General features: G+C 40.3%; 1 long non-coding RNA gene across 1 annotated transcript; it reads left to right on the top strand.

Moving 5' to 3' along the window:
- The first annotated feature begins 9,081 nt into the window (after nt 1–9,081).
- Nucleotides 9,082–19,272, top strand: LOC119628298 (uncharacterized). The gene is made up of 2 exons (XR_005244569.2): nt 9,082–9,558; nt 18,626–19,272. It is a non-coding gene; the product is annotated as an uncharacterized lncRNA (long non-coding RNA).
- Nucleotides 19,273–19,812: the final 540 nt, after the last annotated feature.

Raw genomic sequence — 19,812 nt, forward strand, 5'->3', positions numbered from 1 at the left:
AAATTACAGGTGCCAGTTCCCATTGTAGAATGCTGATAAACAACTTACCATTTTGCAGTGGCTGGTCACATCTGGAGCCTTTTGGGATGCAAAAGTACTGGAAGGATTATTGCAAAACTTAAAGACACTTTTGCTGCCATTACTTTGTTTTTAACCTAAATTAGTGTGGGTTTTTTTGGGGGGGTGCTGGGGGGATGCTTTTTTAGAGAGTCTTAATGCTTATATTATAAACTTATTTAGTTAAACACTAACCAAATAACAAAATGAAAAAGGGGGTTAGGTTTAGAGTAGTTGCTTGAAAACTTTTCCAAATTGACCTCAAATAGACAGAGGCTGGTATAAAACTATGGATTGGTGGATTATGACATTAATTTTGGTGCTATAAAATCTTCAATTTAAATAACCTAATTAAACTTGATTTATTATTGTTGATACCTCTCTTACAAATGTTGATACCTCTCTTACAAAAATGTGTAATGTGTACAGTGTAAGAATAATAATACAAATGGAAGTGCATTGTTCCTATTCTTTATGGAGCTATGGTTTTTCATAACCACAAAAGAACATTAACATAAGAATATAATGTATTAGGGTATAGTTAGTATTTTGACTCCTTTTTAATAAAACTCTTCTTTTAGGATATAAATATTTCTCTGTATTTTGTATCTGCTGCAAGGTAATTTGGGCTGGTACCGGGACTAGACATGGATGGGTGGAGAGAGTCTGGGTCTTCCCCTTTAGGGTTTCATGATTCTTGTATGTTTTTCATCAGGTTGCTTAAGGACTAATTCTGCTTTTATGTAGCTAGTAGAGCATGATCCCCTTGTCTTCTTTTCTTTTTGTGCTCCTCAGTTGAAAATATGCAATCTAAATCCTTAAAGTGCAAACTAGTCATAGCTACCGAAGTCCAGCTTCCAGCAGATTCTTTGCTATATCTAACATGTACAAAATCAGACATTTTAATGAACGCATGTGTTTTCCTGTAGTGTTACATGGACTGACAGGCTGTGGAGATGTCTGAAATGATTTGGCTAGACTCATTGCAGTCCTCCAGAATCATTTCCTGTGATATCATGCAGTGCATTTCTTCTAGGATTTCCTTGTCAAGAATATTCCTCTTTAAAGCAAAATAATAACTTATGGAGCTTAATAGATTTTATAGCTGAACATTGAAGTAGTGTGCCCAGTACATGAAGCATTCTAGCTTTCTTCATGCAAATGAGCAGATACACTTAACAAGTCAATCTTGAATCTATTTGGGAAAAAAGCCACTCTGTTGGCTGTGTGCTATTAGCACATGTAGATACAAGCACACACGGGCTTGGACATGTATTAGCATCGGATGTTACTTTACGGAGAAAGTGATCTGTTGACCGAAATATGCATATCTGAATGGAGGGAGGCCTTTGTGGTGCTCTTTTCAATTCTAATCGGCTATGGTCTGAATGTTTGCATCTCCACAGAATTCTTGTGTTGAAATCCTAACCCCCAAGGTGATTGTATTAGGAGGTAGAGCCCTTGTCCGGTGATTAAGTGAAAAGATCAGAGCTCCTATGTGTGGGATTAGTGCCCGTATAAAAGAGGCCCCAAACAGCTTATTCTCCCCTTCCACCATGTGAGGACCCAGACAGAAGGCACCATCTAAGAGGAAACAGGCCGGCACCAGACAGCAAATTTGCCAGCACCTCGATCTTGGACTTCTCAGCCTCCAGAGCTGTGAGAAATAGATTTCTGTTGTTTATAAGCCACCCGCCCAGTCTATGATATTTTCTTATAGCAGCCCAAATGGACTAAGACAGCTATTTTAAGCCTACATAGTAGGAGACTTTCTGGCTGACTAGATCAAGAAGTCAAAAAGAGATTTCTGTTTTCTTCCAAATCATGCTTACTGATTTGGAGTAAAATTCTGTGATGGGCTGTAAAGTAATAGGACTCACATCATGAGTCAGAGGAAGGAGGAGATTAACATTTATTGAATATCTAATATGTGCCAAGCTTTTTTCATAAATTAACTCATTTATTCCTTACAACAAACTGGAAGGGAAATATTGTTACTCTTAATGTATAGATGAGAAAACTGAAAGAGAGGTTAAATAACTTGTCCAAGTCCAGAGTTCATATTTAGAAGAGCCAGAACTTTAATCTGGGTCTAACTCTAAAGTGTATGGTGTTTCCAACTATAGTGTGCTGCTTTCTGTGGATTATGAAATTTCATATAGGGGGGCTCAGAGGGAGAGAATTCCTTTGGAGGAAAATATCTCATATTGTATGAAGTAGATTTTCAAACCTACTTAGTAAATCTATGTGCTGCAAAGTGGGCCTGTTCCTCTGTTGTCTATGGTCCCATCTGTATTTTACATCTGGAAAAACATATCTGGAAAGAGTTTCATCCTGGTAGCTACAAAGAACAGTTGGAAACTTCTGCTTTTTGTACAATAAAATCTGCAGTGGTCTTGGTAATGACCTTTTCACTTGTGGTATTATTGTTTAAGCTCTATTGGTAGAGGAAGAGTCATTCCAAGGGAGTTTATTGTGAGGTTAAAATGGGCCATCTTCTGGCCATCTTAGGAAAAAAAAATGATTGTACGGCCCATGGGCTGGATTAAGGACCGGACCTAGAACTAAGGTACTTCCTTTGTCTCCCCTGCCACCCTATGGCATTTTTTCCTTTTTTCTGGACATCTGCTTCTTCTCTTATTGCTCCTCTCTGTACCTCTGCTCCATTCTCCATTGCCTTCTGCCTGCCATCAGCATGCTTATGATTGAACATGGCTACCATAGATCTCAATTTCTTATGATCAGCATATTGCTATCTGAGGACACTCTTAAGTCTCTTTAATTTCAAAAGAAGATCTGAGTCCCCACTGCTATTGAGTGTCCTTGCTCAGGTGTTCATCCCTGGTTCACCAGTGTCACTAGGGAGGGTGGCACAAACATGACTGCTATGCTTACCACTTTAGCAAAGGTTATAGGTAAGGGCAGTTTCTGGAGAAAGGGGCTCTGAGTAATGCAGACACTTCAAATACATCTCCACCCACAAACCAAAAATACATAAATGTGGCTTTATAGTTTTGTGAATGTTTTCATATAATCTTTGATCTGGAATAATTTATCCCCATTTTATACTTAAGGAAACTATGACCAACGGTTGGATGATTTGCCCAAGCTCATTTGGCAAAGTAAACTAGAGACCAAAGCCTAGGTTTCTACCTGATTAGTTTACACCATATTAGGCTACCTCTTTGTCTACGCAAATGTACACAATTTATGGAAGAAAGTTGTTTTGTTTTGTTCTTTTTAATCTACAGTTTAATTCATAATTAGCATTCATGAATGAATTTGTTAATTTGAACCACAGTGAACTTTGGCTTCTCTTCCTAGTACCACGCTTCAGTGTTGTACTTAAATATTTGTGTTGTACTCTACTGGAAGCTTGTGAATTCACTTTCTTATATTGGTATGGTACCAACTTGTAGGAATTATGGCTACTACAAAAAGGAAAAGTTGAACAGTTTGTTTTGGGCTGGAGAGTAATTGAGTTCAATTTTGTACAGTAATAGAATATGCCTTTAAATTATCACGTGCAGTGTTTTGGAGATGGAACATTTTGGTTAAGGGAAGCACCAGCTCCATAAAAGTGGGGATGTCCTAAAAGACGTCATTAAAATGCATAGAGAAATTAACCCTTAGTCAGGTCTATACCTGAGCACATTTATGCCAGTTTTTTTAAATGACTCCTGAACATCAAACCAAAAATCAAGAAAAAAAAAAAATGAAATGAAAATGCTCAGAGTTATTCTTTTTTGCCCAGAGATAATGTAATTTCCCTGTGCTAAATTCTGTTAAATTTTCCAAAACTTAAAAAAGTGGTAACATTTTAAAGATGAAAGGAATTTGTTCCTTTCCTCAAGAAAGGAACAATCTGGTATAATGGACAAATTGAAATGCATCAAAATATAAAGTGTTTCTTTATTTCATTCCTAATGGACATATCTGTTGGCAGTGGCCACCATGGCAGAAAATAGATGTCAATTTTTCATGCAGGAACCTTACAAATAAATTCCTGTATGCTTGAAATGTCTGGAAAAGTCTGTGGAAATGGACCTTAAATGGTTACACAGTTAACATTCAGATATCAAATAATTTTGCAAAATAGAAACTGTTTAAATATTAAACATCAAATTTTCCTTCTTTCAAAGGACTAATAACTTAGCAATAAAAATTGTCTTTGAATCTTGCCATCACAAGGTCTCAGTCAGGCAGTGGATTTTAAATGAAAACTTGCAGACAGTTCTTATTTAAGCAAAATTAACAGCTGAGCAAAGAGGAATGAATTAGTAGACTGCCCCAAACTCACCTTGACCAGACAACAGTCCACCTCCCTTGCAGCACAAGCCTCTCTGTGGAGCTGCCTGCAAAGTGAAACTGGGATCAATGCTGTCAGGGAAATGCTTCTGCACAGAGACAAGGCACTAATCAAGTTCTCCTGCAGCTGCTAACCTGACCCCCAGCCGTTAAAGAAGAAACACACAACCACGAGAGAGGAGCAGATGGTGGACAAGGAATCAGAGAAAGGGAAACAATAAAGGAGGAATCCGGGGACATGAAAATATTGGGCCACCCCAACAATAAAAATCCCTCTGTCCATATGATCAGGAAACGTTTTATTAAGATGTTCTCAAATAGGCTCACCCACATAAGGCAAAGGGTAAAGTTTGCCCATACAACACCTGAGGCTGTTTCTGAGTAGGCAACTGGGGCCTTCATACCAGTTTCCAAATGGGAGCCCTGTTACCGAACCAGAGGAAGAAGGCAGGGCCCAGTCAAAAGCAGCAGAAGGAGTCATAACCTGCGAGGAATGGAAAGTTAGGAAACATCAACAGTTTTTTTTCTTCTGTACAGTCATGTGCCATAGATAAACGTTTTGGTTGATGACTACATATAAGAAGGTGGTCCCATAAGATTGTAATAGAGGAAGCAGAAAGATGTCTATGGCCTAGTGACATCATAGCCAGTGCAGCATAACGCATTACTCAAGTGTCTGTGGTGATGCTGGTGTAAACAAACCGTCTGTGCTGCCAGTCATATAAAGGTCTAGCATGTATAATTATGTACAGTACGTAATACTTGGTAATGATAATAAACCACTACGTCGCTGTTTTATGCATTTACTATGCCATACTTTTTACTATTTTGAAGCATAATCCTTCTACTTATTAAACATAAAAAACAAAGTTAAGTGTAACACAGCTCCAGGCAAGTCCTTCAGGGGGTATTCCAGAAGAAGGCATTGTTATCATAGGAGATGACAGCTCCATGACTGTTACTGCCCCTGAAGACCTTCCAGTGGGACAAGATGTGGAGGAGGAAGACAGGGATATTGATGATCCTGATCCTGTGTAGGCCTAGGCTAATGTGTGTATTTGTGTCTTAGTTTTCAACAAAAAAGTTTCAAAAGTTAAAAAAAAAAAAAAAGAAAGAAAAAAGAAAAAAGAAAATTTTACAAATAAAAAAGGCTTGTAGAACAAGTTTACAAAGAAAGAAGTTTTTTTTTTTTGGAGACACAGTCACGCTCAGTTGTCCAGGCTGGAGTGCAGTGGCATGATCTCAGGTCACTGCAACCTCCACCTCCCAGGCTTCAACAATTCTCAGTCTCAGCCTCCTGAATAGCTAGGACTACAGGTGTGTGCCACCACATCCAGCTATATTTTCCATTTTCTTTTTAGTTGAGATGAGGTTTCGCCGTATTGGTCAGGCTGATCTTGAACTCCTGGCCTCAAGTGATCCACCTACCTTGGCCTCCCAAAGTGCTGAGATTACAGGTATAAGCCACTGTGCCTGGCCAGAAAGAAAATACTCTGTACAGCTGTACAATATGTTTGTGTTTTAAGCCGTTATTATAAAACAGTCAAAAAGTTAAAACCTTATAATGTTCATAAAGTTAAAAAGTCATAGTAAACTGAGGTTAATTTATAATTGAAGAAAGAAAAAATATTTAATACATTAGTGTAGCCTAAGTGTGCAGTGTTTAAAAAGTTTACTGTAGTGGGCCAGGTGCAGTAGCTCACGCCTGTAATCCCAGCACTTTGGGAGGCCCAGGCAGGTGGATCACCTGAGGTCAAGAGTTCGAGACCAACCTGGCCAACATGGTGAAACCCCATCTCTACTAAAAATACAAAAAATTAGCCAGGTGTGGTGACATGTGCCTGTAATCCCAGCTACTCGGGAGGCTGAGGCAAGAGAATCGCTTGAACTCAGGAAGCGGAGGTTGTAGTGAGCCAAGATCGTGCCACCTCACTCCAGCCTGGGTGACAGAGTGAAATTCTGTCTCAAAAAAATAAAAAAAAGTCTACCATAGTGTACTGTAGTGTACTGTGATGTCCTAGGCCTTCACTTGCCACTCACTCACTGACTCAGAGCATCTTCCAGGCCTACAACCTCCATTCGTGGTAAATTCCTATACAGGAATACTATTTTTTATCTCTTATACCTTATTTTTACTGTACTCTTTCTAAGTTTAGACAGGTTTAGATATACAAATACTTACCATTGTGTTGCAGTTGCCTGTAGTATTCAGTACAGTAACAAGCTGTACAGGGTAGTAGCCTAGGAACAATATGCTATGCCACATAGCCTAGGTGTATAGTGTGCTATACCAGGTTTGTGTAAATAAACTCTGTGATGTTCACACAATGATGAAATTGCCTAGTGACACATTTCTCAGAACATATACCCGTCATTAAGTGACACATGACTGCGTATTTTAGAATCAGCTTATGAATTTCGCGCATTGAATCTATAGATCACTTTGGAAAGAATTGACATTATGACACCATTGAGTATTTCAATCCATGAACATGTTATCTCTCTATTTATTTAAATCTTTTTTCATTTCTCTCTGCAATATTGTATCCTTTTTCAGCATGGAAGTTATGCACTTCATTTATTAAGTTACTCCTAAGTATTTATAATGTTTTTTGAATCTATTGTAAATTTTGTTTCTCAATGTTACTTGCTTTCTTAAAAATGAAAAATCCTCATTGTTTTCTTATTCTGGAAAATATAAAGATACAGAGAAGAAAATATCAGTTATAATATTACAACCTAAAGATTATTATTAACATCTTGGTGTATATCCAATACTCTTATTTATATTCATACCTACATACACATATTTTAAAAATATAAATGGTGACTCTGTCCTTTGAAAATAAAAATTAAGCCAAATCAACATCAACGTAACCTAAGAAGCATTGAATGACAATCCTAGACCTACTTTGGGCATTGTTTTAAAAATCCCTGTATATATCCACTTTGGGGATATCAAAACACATTTTTTTCCAACAGAAACAATGTTTAAAATGGTAGATTATCAGGCCAAGCACAAACAAACAAACAAACAAAAACGAAAAAACCCTACTTAACCCATAATGGCTTTTAGCCTTCTGTCCTGAGCCAATTTTTATTTATTTATTTATTTATTTTTATTTTTATTTGTTTTTGAGGGAGTCTTGTTCTTGTTGCTCAGGCTGGAGTGCAGTGGCATGATCTCAGCTCACTGCAACTTCCACCTCCCAGGTTCAAGTGATTCTCCTGCCTCAGTCTCCCGAGAAGCTGGGATTACAGGCATGCGCCACCATGACTGGCTAATTTTGTATTTTTGGTAGAGATGAGGTTTCACCATGTTGGCCAGGCTGGTCTCAAACTTCTGACCTCAGGTGATTCTCCCCACTCGATCTCCCAAAGTGCTGGGATTACAGGCATGAGCCACCACACCCGGCCTGTCCTGGGCCAACTTCTAAAACCTTCTAAGGAAGCACAATCCCTATGCCTTTATTCTCTGTAAGCTTTGGATCTCTTACACACTCTAAGGAGAGAGACCCGGGATGGAACTGGTGGAGGAGCTTGAGCAATAGCAGGAGCTGGGAGTTGGGCAGGGAGCCTTGTAGGATACTGACTCTAGGGTTCCTGTGTCTAAGCCTCGGAAGTCAGGTGGACTCTGGCAGTAGAACCGAGTAGTGCCAACTTTTTGTCTGTAGTAATCATTCCCAAAGAAATTCTCCTGAGGCTGAAATTCAAGAGGTCTAATCTCAAGGTAGTCATGTTGACCAAGAAACATAGCCAGTATCTTAAAGGTAATTTCAAAATAATTGATTGAGTTATTTATTTGCCTTTCTCCAACACCATGCTGTCAGCACACAGTCCACAGCCTCCTTTTGTACCCCTCTTGACTTCATCCTGTCGCTTTTCAAGAATTCTCTTCTCTAAATCCTGAAAACCTTTTTTCCTAGATATATCGCTTGTACCATTTTCCTTCTTCTCTTCTCCTCTTTCTCCCAATTCTGCATTCCCTAGCTCTAAAGAAGCATCTGGCAATGACAAGATGCTCCCTGTGGACCCAGGGGCAAGGGCAATACTGGGAAGGCCCCCAAAGTGCTGGGATGAACAACCGCCACCAAACATCCCTGAGTGGAAGCTTCCTAAGTCAGGAAGAGCCTGTGTAGCTTGAAAGACTTGTGGGAAGTTCTGAAGGCTGGGAAAAGATAAAACTTATTCATAAAAATGTATAGCTCGTTCTCGTATGTAAAGATTATAGATACCTCAGAGGGAACTTTAGAGGCATGTCATTTTCAGGAATGTTTTATCCACTTTGCTTTGAGCCTCCATTACTAAACCACACAACACATTTTCTCAGCCCCGAGCTCCAGAAGGGCCTAGGTTTGGAATTCTGCAGAACTGCAGGTCAGGAGGGAGCTGTTTTGGCAGTGCAAAACAGGGAAGCTGGCACAGCGGCTGTCTGTGCTGTGTTGATCTTTTGGTCTGATACTTGTTTTTAGTTTCACTTTCTCTTAATTATTGTCTCTCCATATCTGACCTTAGCAGCACCATTCTTTTGGTTTGTTGGTTAATTTTAATGATAACAGTGTATTACCATTAGAGTGGTTTCTCAGGTCACAGTGTATTGCAGAGAGCAGATTGTTAATTAAATGGTAATGTTTTCTGAATTTGGAAGTAATTTCTAAAGTTAATAGTTATTAGTTACCTTGAAATTGTAAAACAAAATCATCAGTATATAAAATCAGTACATAATTAGCAAGCTGTCCTCCAAGAAGCAGATCACATCACACACTGTCCAAAAGGAACAGCTTTGCTGACAAGGCACTGACATAGTTAAGAGAAACCATGAATCACTCAAGGGGCCAGGAAAATGGTGCTGCCCAGCTCACATTCAGAGGCAGCATAATTTATGAAGCTCTGAGGACAGTGGGAGGTAGGCTGTCAGAAATGCTAAGTCCTCTGTGGAATTATTACATTCCCTTTGAAAGATTCCATGTCATTGAAACGAGGTAATCTGGGGAAGCTTGGAGGTTCTGTGCAATTGGGGAAATGTGCAAAGATACTTGGAAATGAAGCCAAATTTTTTTCAGCCCTTTTCCCACTGGAAATCAGGCCCAAGGTCTTATGAAAACAGACTTTCTTTTCAAACATCAGGAGGAAATACTGCAAGAAGGATGCCCATGGCACTTTGAATGTTCCGGATCCACCAATATCAGAAAGGTCAAAGCAATGTAGAAACTGCATGGACTGTGACTTTCAGATCTGTGTTTGCTTCCTCTCTAAGCACATTCTTTTCAATTATTTAAGGTCAGATATTGTCTATGAGTTCAAGGGGAAAACAGAATGAAAAAATTAGCACTATATGTTGATGAGTTGTGCAAACTTATCAGTTATTATATTTATTATTACTTTTGATAAGTAATTTCTAACACTTACCATTGAGTGCTTACTGACTGCTGAAAACAGTGTGGAGAGCTTTGCCTGGGTTATTTGACTTAATCCTGCCATAAATATAAGCACCACCTTCAGTTTAGAAATGAGGAAACTGAGGCTTAGAGAATCCAAGCAACTTGCCCGAGATCACACAATTTGTCAGTGCTGGAGTCTGTAATTCCAGTCAGTTTCTTTAGCTTTTATAAAGGTATCAAGTTTTAATCTAATAAAAAGATTAAAATGGCTAAATCTACTTGACATTTTGGAATTGAATATGATTCACCTTGAGGTAGAGCACTCTGGATTTTGGCATAGCAGACTGACTTTTTTGTCAAATCATTTTTATACAATTCCTGTCTGGTCCATAATGGCTCTGTGCATGTCCTCTCTGAATATAGATGCAGTCACTTCACTGTTAATGCCTGTGGAATGTTTCCTCAGTAAGAAAGAAAGTTTATGCAACTTTGAGAAATGGTGTCTGAACACCAGTCCAAAACCACCTCATATGACTGTCAGATTCATTTTTTTCCCCCTTTCCTGTTCATGTACACAGTTCATTCATTATGACTTGGATCATAAAGAGATTTCTTGTAATGAGTATATTATCTTCTGTCACACAGTCACTTATTTCCTTGGAGGTCCATTGTATACACTATCCATTTTCCATGGGAGTGGGTAGTCCTGTTTCTGAAGTATTTATAAGAAATTTTATCATGGTTTCTTTGGCAATAGAGCATGAGAACATTCCTTCAAGCCATTTAAGATAATAATTCACCAAAACGAGTGCATATATTTTTGTTTACTATCCAGCCATTGAAAGGTCTGGGGTAACTTGGTTGGCAGTTTCAAGAAACCTTTTCCTTCTCACTTCTGTGCATCAGGCAGCTACCTGGTCAAAAAATTGATTTTAAGAAACATGAATGGCCACAGAGCAATTTTAGCAACAGTCTTTGCTGAACCTTTTGTGGTAAACATTGCCATTTCCTAGGTGCAGAGTGATTGGACTCCAAAATGAACCATCAAGCCCACAGGCAAGCTTAGTACAGAAGACAGGCCTGCTTTCCAGGATAGTAGTTAAGCTTTTCTCTTCTGAATCAAATATCAGAAGTAAGCCATGCTCGTTTGTGTATGATACCAGAATAAATAGAGGCCCCTCACAAGGGAAGCATTTTGATTCAGCTCAGTTCAAGAGATGGTTATGGGGACGTAGTGTGGCACTGCAGAAGGACAGCAGGCTTTGGGCTCACCAGAACTGGATTCAAACCCTAGCTTTAGCTGGGGAGCCCTGAGAAAATGACTGGCCTGCTTTAAGGCTCTTTCCTCACTTGGAAATTAAAAACAATAATGCCTACACTGTCAGGGTGTTTTAAGTATTAGAAATAATATATATGTAAACTGGGACCTACTTGGTCCTCTCTTGGAGAAGAGACAGAGGCTGGAAACAGAAGTAAATCACATTCTTCACCTGGGTTTCTTAGAGCACAATAAAGGATACCCTATTTGTAATCTATGACAAATTGACTGGGAGAAACATGAATGGCCACGCCTTTCTCTCATCCTTCTCCCCAAAGTCCTGCTCTCCTAGGGCTAATCTTTCCTTTCCTTCCCCTTCCTCCCACCTCATTAGTTCTGTCCCTCTGGCTCCAGGTCTCTTAATTCTGCATCAGAAATGCCTAGGAACCTGGAAAAAGTCTGATTCGCCTCAGAGAGCAGAGAAGAGGAGAAGCTGCAGAGCAAAAGCCAGAATTCTCTATAGATGGCAGAAAGGGTATGACTGAGGCTGCAAACACACACCCATAAAGAGGTGTGCGCTGGCATATGCATAGAAAACTCAGTGCCTGGAACCTAGCAGGTTCTCAATGAAAAGGTCCTAGATTAATAAACGTCCACACCTCATGAGTATGCAGGTTAGAGCTCAATGAGGAGGAAAATAAGATCCCTACTTCAAGGAGTTCATAGTGTAGAAGCGGTTCTTGAATTTAGGTGTCTATTTTAAGCTGCTACATTGTCACTAAAACAATGAACATGCGCTCAGTTATTTCCATCAAATACCCTAATAGAACATCTACATGGCATAAATGACAATTAATATATTAGTTGCATTCCAGAGAAGGAATTTCAAAATGACCAAGAAACATTTCTTAAGAAACAAAAACAAACAACAAATCAAATCAAAACAAACACAACAACCCAACAAAAGCAAATTACCTAATGTGTGCATTTATTAGTTTTATATTTAGCAACAAATGTTACTTGTGGGCTGTATAATAACTAAAGTGTTACCATCACCACTTTTTGCCAATTATGACATCCTGACTAGAATGATAAACACATAGACTTCTTTCACTTTTTGCTTCCTTCTGCTTTCATAACTGCCACCCTATTCTAGTTTTAAATGGATTATGGGATATGAAATTAGCTACTTATTAACACTATTTTGTGGCAGATTACTTAACCTCTTTGAGCTTCAGTTTCAAATCTGCTAAATGGGATTAAACTTAATAGTAGAGGGTACCTTATGGAATTATTGGAGGGACTAAGTAAATTAATGCATCTTTAGCATCTAACAGTCTGGCACAATCGTAAATGCTCAACAGATGGTTTTTCTTATTATTGCTGCTATTTTCATTGTTTATTATTGCTTTCATATCATGTCATTATTGGATCTGGACTCTATGAGGTAAGAACAGAAAGTAGCTTTATTTTTAAATTTCATGCCTTCAAACATGCTCTGTCTTACCTCCCTTTCCTACTCCTGGATGATACCTCAGGCAGATTCTGTGTATTTTCCTGTTACTTGAAGATATTAGATAACAGTTCATTTTTAGAATTTGAAAACATCTAGTCCAACCTAAATCAAAACTTCCATTTTCCACCCACTTGAAAGCATTTCCCCTCTCCTCAGCTCAGGCCAGCCCAAGGATCCCACAGATCAGCAGAGGCAGCAGCGCGGGATCTGCTCTTTGGCCCTCCTGGTTCTACCTTCTCTGTCACCTGCCTCTGGCTCCTTTAGGGTTGAGGATAGGATAGTGGCGTGGGGCAGGATTGGCGGGCAGCATGGACAACCAGAGGAGATGATAGCTGCTGTCTTCATACTTCTTTTTCGGTTCTCTCCTGATGGACTCTCTCAAATGGCCTCCATCCAGGCAACTGTCCATCTGCTGGCCTTTCCTTTCATGGAACACTTTTGTGGGTTCTTCTGAGACTCTCACCCCTCCATCTGGTCACTGTTAAGAATGTCAAACACCACACTTTTCTCCCAAGAAAGCAATACTCTCTGGTCCAGCATGCAGTCCTGGAACCCAGCTACCTTCAGGTTATCTGTTGAACTTAGAGGAAATTCACCTGCCTTTCCCTGTCAAATTCTGGAAGATCAGGCTCTCCCATTGCTGTCCTCTCTGTCCCTGCCCACCTCTAGTCAAGAGTCAGGCATGAGCCTCTGTTCTTTAAACTCCAGGGAGCATGTGATTTGAGAGGAGAGAGAAACCACAGCACTTTCTATTTTCCCAAACTCCCTTAGACGTCAGAGTCTTCTCTTTAATGATTCACTAATTTCCCATATAAATAGGATGAGAGCATGATGGAATACACAGTCAAAAACCTGGTGAGCAAGTCCCACATTGATGTGCTCAGGAACTGTCATGAGAATGAGCAGATTCCCACTGCCTATTGTCTCCAGCCCTGGTGCTTCAGCGGAAACCCTGAGACAACAGGAAAAGTCCCATCCAGCATCCTGTTACATTTTTATTATGACAACATTTACAATAGTCTCTTAATTGGTTTTCCTGCTGCCTATTTGCCACTATTTCATTCCATCCCATATGCAACCTCTAAATTAATCTTTGCCCCAAAACTCTCTGATTCTTGTCATATTTCTCTTTTCAGTCAGTCACTGTGGCTTCTACAGGTTGGCTACCATCCCAACAGCCCTTTTAATAATACAGGAAAAAGCTTAGGGTCCCCAGATTGAGTGTAATCCCAGGGGATTACACCAGATATCACAGTAGCAGAGTTTCTGTGGTCTCAGAAGCCCACGTGACACTGGTTGTTTTCAACTGCTTATTATGTCAGACTCCCCCGGCTACAAACATAAACTCCACTAATTCAACGAGGCATTTACAGTATGATCAGAGATCCCTAAGGCACTAAAAAGTATGTCTTTAATATGTAATTCCAGCTTCATCATTTCATCAAAGTCCTCTAAATTTTTAGGAGTGACCCACAGGCTGAATATTACCTAGATTGCTTAGAGCTGATTTCTCCAAGAGCCAAACTCTACGTCAAGAAAGTGCAAAGCACATAATCTAACCAACTAGAATTTTGGAACCCAGAGAACATCGAATTCAACTTTCCTATTTTACACATGACAGAATGGTGACTCAGAGAGACTGTGACTTGCACAAAGTCCCCAGGTCATTTGAGGCACGACTGGAGAAGATACCCAGCTCTCTTGATTCCTAGACTCAGGCTGGTTTCACTATCCCAGGTGATCACTTGCCTGTTAGTTTCATTACTTTGTAAACCACCGTCCAATTAGTCTCCATACTTCAGAAGGTCACCTGCCTGTAATGGAAAGGGAATGCTCTTTCTAAAATTGGTATTAAAGTCTTCTCTGATAGCATGTAGGGAGAAGAAGAGTACCTATTAAAAAGAATTAAAACAGACTGCAGACACAGAATTTGTCTCAGAAGATGTTGATGGATCTTTTTGGTTATGAAGGGGAAGGCCCAGGATTTGGCCTGGATAGGAAAAGCTAAGATAAACCAAGCCAAATTGCTTTAAATAATAAAGTAACAGGAATTTTCCATTTCCAGTGAGGATTGGGAGGGAGGTATTTTGGCAGGCCTGGGGCTTGGAGAAGAGAGAATAAGAGGGAAAAATTCCCTGGAGATAGGGAAAGTGGGCAGACCAAAGGGGAAAATAGCTATTAAAAAAAACTCCCAAAAATCTTAGAGCAAAAAGACATTATATTCAAATGTAAGTGCTTTTCTGTGATACTGTGATCACCCTTGGTGATCCACACATCTTCAGTAGAAGTCTGTTATATACAGCAATGGGTATTACAGGTGCCTTAAGGAATACAGGATGAAGCATTTTGCCCATGCTTGGGGCAGGGGTTGTGGGAGAGTCAAAAAATCATGGAGGATCCTAACTGCTAGGTTGCTATGGTAGGCAGCATAGTAGCTGCCCCCCACCCAAAAGATGTTCCTGATGTTCCTATCCTAATCTCATGAACCTGTTAACCTGTGAATATGTTACTTACATGGCAAAGAAGAATTAAGGTCCCTAATCAACAGACAGGGAGAGTCTCTGGGATTACTCATATGGGCTAAATATAATCACAAGTGTTCTTAAAAGTGAAGAGGAAGTCAGAAGAGGAGGTCAGAGTGATAGGATGTGTGAAATCTCCACCCACCATTGCTGCTTTTTAAGATGGAGGACTGGGGCCACGAGCCAAGGAACGTGAGTAACCTGTAGAAGCTGGAGAAAACCCAGGAACATTCTTCCTTCAGACCTGTAGAGACTTCTCTCAGGCCTCAAGAAACTTCTCTAGAGGCTTGAGGGAAGGATGTTCCTGCTGACACCTTGATTTTAACCCATTGAAACTCATGTTGGGCTTCTAACCCACAGAGCTGTAGAAGAATAAATTTGTATTGTTTCAGGCTAGTAAATCTGTGATTTTTTTTTTTTTTTTTTTTTTTTTTGAGACGGAGTCTCGCTCTGTCCCCCGGGCTGGAGTGTAGTGGCGCGATCTCGGCTCACTGCAAGCTCTGCCTCCCGGTTGACGCCATTCTCCTGCCTCAGCCTCCGGAGTAGCTGGGACCACAGGTGTCGCCACCTCGCCCGGCTAGTTTTTTGTATTTTTAGTAGAGACGGGGTTTCACCGTGTTAGCCAGGATGGTCTCGATCTCCTGACCTCGTGATCCACCGGCCTCGGCCTCCCAAAGTGCTGGGATTACAGGCGTGAGCCACCGCGCCCAGCCAATGTTTTACAGCAGAAATAGAAAGCTAAAACGAGTGCCTAAACTAGATTTGATAAGAATCTTTATATTTATATTTACTCATATGTTTTGAAGTCCCTCAGCTTTCTGGCTTCAGCCTTGTAAAGGTGCGGAGCTGGCCCCAACATTTCCAAAGTTTTCCAGAGCGGTAAGGAGCAACCGTTCTACTTTGTGGTTGTCCCAGTCTGCTACTATATAATCAAAGTTTTCAATTATTTCTTGAATTTATTATATCCATTTGCTGTATGTTAGCATTTAAGTCGCTACACCGGCTTGCCCAGCTTAACTTTCTGAACTTCACCTCCCACTTGTCCTCTTCATGGATCCTCTACTGCTGCCAAATTGCACCATCAGCACCTCAAACACACTCTTCTGGGCATCTGCTGTCCTGCCACCTGGAAAGGTCTATCTCCCCTTCCCTGTGCCCCCAGACTGTGAATAATCAGCTTGTCCGCCAGGCCTAGTTCAAGCATGGTCAAATCTCCAAAGTGTCCTCTAGCCTCCCCTCCTCAGAACTTCCCAGCATTTTGTTCTTAGTGCTCTGATAACCATCTGTGATCATTGACTTGCAACTTGTCTATTTGAGCACATCCCCTAATTCACTGTGTTGACCAGAAGCTCCTTTGGAGCATAATGTGTATTGCTTATCTCCACATCGCCCACAGGATGGAGCACAGTGCTTTTCCCATCACAGATGCCCAATACATGCTTGCTGAATGGGGTCATGAAAACATTTTTGGCTAAATAAATTATTTAAAGTGGAAGTCATTATAACTAACATTATCAATACATACTTCCTTATCTTCTTTTTTCTGAATGCCATGGTTCATAGTCCAAAAAGGAACCACCACAATCTCCAAATAACTCCTCCATACTTTCAACTATCATTTAATATTGGATAAGGTGAACACATATCTTGGCATGCCTGGAATAGTCTCAGTTTACATCTGTTGTCCTCACATGGTGATTAATAGTGCAAAAGTGTCTTTGTATGGATGACAAATTGGATGGTCACCCGACTGTTGGAGAACATAGGGTACAAAAGCAGCCTCTGGTTTTCATCCTTTCCTGAGAAGAACAATTGGAAGCCAGTTACTCCTACCAGATGTCCTCTTTGCTCCAGCTGCTTGGCATTTCTCTCCTCTGGTCTTCTCCTTCCATGGCAGCCCTCAATGCTTGGGTCCACCCCTCTGTGCCTCTGCCACATGCCTGCTTCCCAGTCTTGATTTTGTCCAGGAGTGTGTCTGTAGTGGCAGGATCAGAGGAGGGAGAAGAACGAGGAAGACAGGACAAATCCCAGGCTAGCCGCTCTCTTGTCACTCACCATTTATGTGTCTCCAGCCTGTCCTCCTAGTCTCGTCTCAGTGTTCCAAGGCATCATTCTTCACCTTTATCATTGTGTTCCTTATCCTTCCACGTCTGGCTCTGCTTTGTATGTCCCAACAACACCTATCACTAATTCTAGTCTCTGACTGATACCAAGGGAATGATCACCAACATCCCTCTTGCCTTCAGGGTAACCCTTAATCTCACAGCGGAAAAAGTGCTCCAAATATCTTAAATCGTCATGCATTTTATTTTTCTATAGCAGCAATTTCCAAAATGTGTTTTGGGGAACTGTAGTTTGGGGTGTTCATATGTTTTACTCACTAGAAAGATTTCAAAATCAAAGAAAGTTGATGAATTCTCAATGGAACCATTTTAAGCAGTTTTCTTTTCTTTAAAGAAAACTTAAAGCCTTTAATATGCAAATGTACATTATGAATCTCTGAGAGGGATGTATGATATGCTGTACTTCCCAAACTTATTTGACCTTGAAACTTTTTTCCTTGAAAGTTTTTGGGGGAATATTGTTCTGTGAAGCATATTTCGTTTTGAAGTAACGTACTTAACTCTTGTGGATCAATCATAGATTTTTGAGAATGGACACAGGGGTTTATAGAACATAGGCATGATTGCTCTAGTGGGACAATGCATTCTAAGTTCTACAACAGCAGTTTTGGAACCTAGAAGGTTGTGAAGGGGACAGTTGTATATAAGACCCTTCCAGCTAAGAATTGTGCGACTGTCCAGAGAGCAGAGGCAGACGATCAAGCGGAAAGCATCTAGGACCATGGGTCAGAAGTGCTGGTATCTAGTCTCAACTTCACAACTGTTAGCTAGGTATTCTCAAGCAAGCTTCAACCATTTTTGTCCTCAGTTTTTTCGTCTACTAAATGAGACAATTCATGATGATATTAAAATAAAAATAAATAATATCAGCTCAACATATGTCACAGGAATTTTAGGAAGATCAGAATAAATAATTACATGAAAGAACTTTGAAAACAGTAAGGCTTTTGTTGGTAAGTACATCTAAAAGTACCATTATTTTTTATTATTATTATTATTATTATTATTATTATTATTGGGTACAGGGTCTCTCTCTGTCCCCCAGGCTGGAATGCAGTGCTGTGGTGTGATCTCGGTTCACTGCAACTTCCACCTCCCAGGTTCAAGATATTCTCCTGCCCCGGCCTCCCAAGTAGCTGGGATTGCAGGCATGCGCTACCATGCCTGGCTAACTTTCTGTATTTTTAACAGAGACAAAATTTCGCCATGTTAGCCAGGCTGGTCTCGAACTCCTGGCCTCAAGTGATCCTTCTGCCTCAGCCTCCCAAAGTGAGGCAGAAGGTGTGAACCACCAAGCCGGGCTTATTTCTTAATTAACTTGGTTTTCTAATAGGGATAAAGATGCAAACTCACAGATAATGTTCAGACCCTACTTTTTTTGCAAAATACTTTGATCCAAATAATTTTCCCCAACATAAAGCACAATTAATAAACTAATTTCACCTTTTTTCTCCTTCTAGATCTTCAGTGAGGTGGAGGAGCAGCGCAGCAGCCAAGAGAAAGATGGGATTGACAGAGGGAAATAAAAAGAATTCTGAAATGTAATAGACTGGATAATCAGGATACAGTAGGCCATGGTCACATTTGAGCTCCAGGTGGTGTCTGATTGACTTGGAAACAGTGCAGTCGGGGCAAATTTTGCCCTCACATTTCCTGGCAACTTTGGGTTCAAAGATATTAGCTGTTACTTGACATTCCTACTGGCAAAAATGAAGGGCATGCCTCTGTTGACAAAGCATGAAATGTCATCTGTTGTCTCTGTAATGCCATAAATAAAAATAAGTCATTGATTCCATAGAAGAGCAAGAAAAAAGAGCAGGAAGAGCATAAATGTTAGTTACCATATTTCTCCGTCATCTGTGTCATGCGATGGGGCAGCACATGTCACCAGGCAACAGCAACATGGGGCTGTTTCTTGGCCCTCTCAGCTCCGGGACTGGGATAATCCATTAAATCATCTCACAACTTTCTGGGTATTCTTGAGCCCTATTCATCCTCTTTGGTTCCGAAACTGATTTAGAGAAGGGGGACTCTGAGTAATCTGTAAAGTACTGTTTATCTACAAGATTTTGGTATGCTAAGCCTGAATCAGCAATTAGGTTTAATGCCTTGCTTGAAAATGGAACCTGTAGCAAAAGTGAATGTGCTATGCTGAAAAGAGCATTTAAACAATAATCTCAGCTGGGTGTGGTGGCTCATGCCTGTAATCCCAACACTTTGGGAGGTCAAGGCAGGAAGAATGCTTGAGGCTAGGAGTTTGAGACGAGCCTGGGCAACATAGTGAGACCCTATCTCTACAGAAAATACAAAAATTAGCCAGGCATAGTGGCACAAGCCTGTAATCCTGGTAATCCCAGCTACTCAGGAGGCTGAGGTGGGAGGATCACTTGAGCCCAGAAGGTCAAAGCTGCAGTGAGCCATATTTGCACCACTGCACTCCAGCCTGGGCAACAGAGTGAGATCCTGTCTCATAATAATAATAATAATTTTAAAATAATTGTAATTGTTACTCTAGTGATACAAACCGTGGACGATAGTAGGAAAGGGAATTACACATGCAAATATGGATAAGGGGGGCACTGCATTATAAGAATCACATGCGTTTAGGATAAGGGGCTACTTAGAGAAGGGGAGTTTCTCTGTAAAT

This window comes from Chlorocebus sabaeus, chromosome 4 (assembly GCF_047675955.1).
Source record: "Chlorocebus sabaeus isolate Y175 chromosome 4, mChlSab1.0.hap1, whole genome shotgun sequence".
Lineage (NCBI taxonomy): Eukaryota > Metazoa > Chordata > Mammalia > Primates > Cercopithecidae > Chlorocebus > Chlorocebus sabaeus.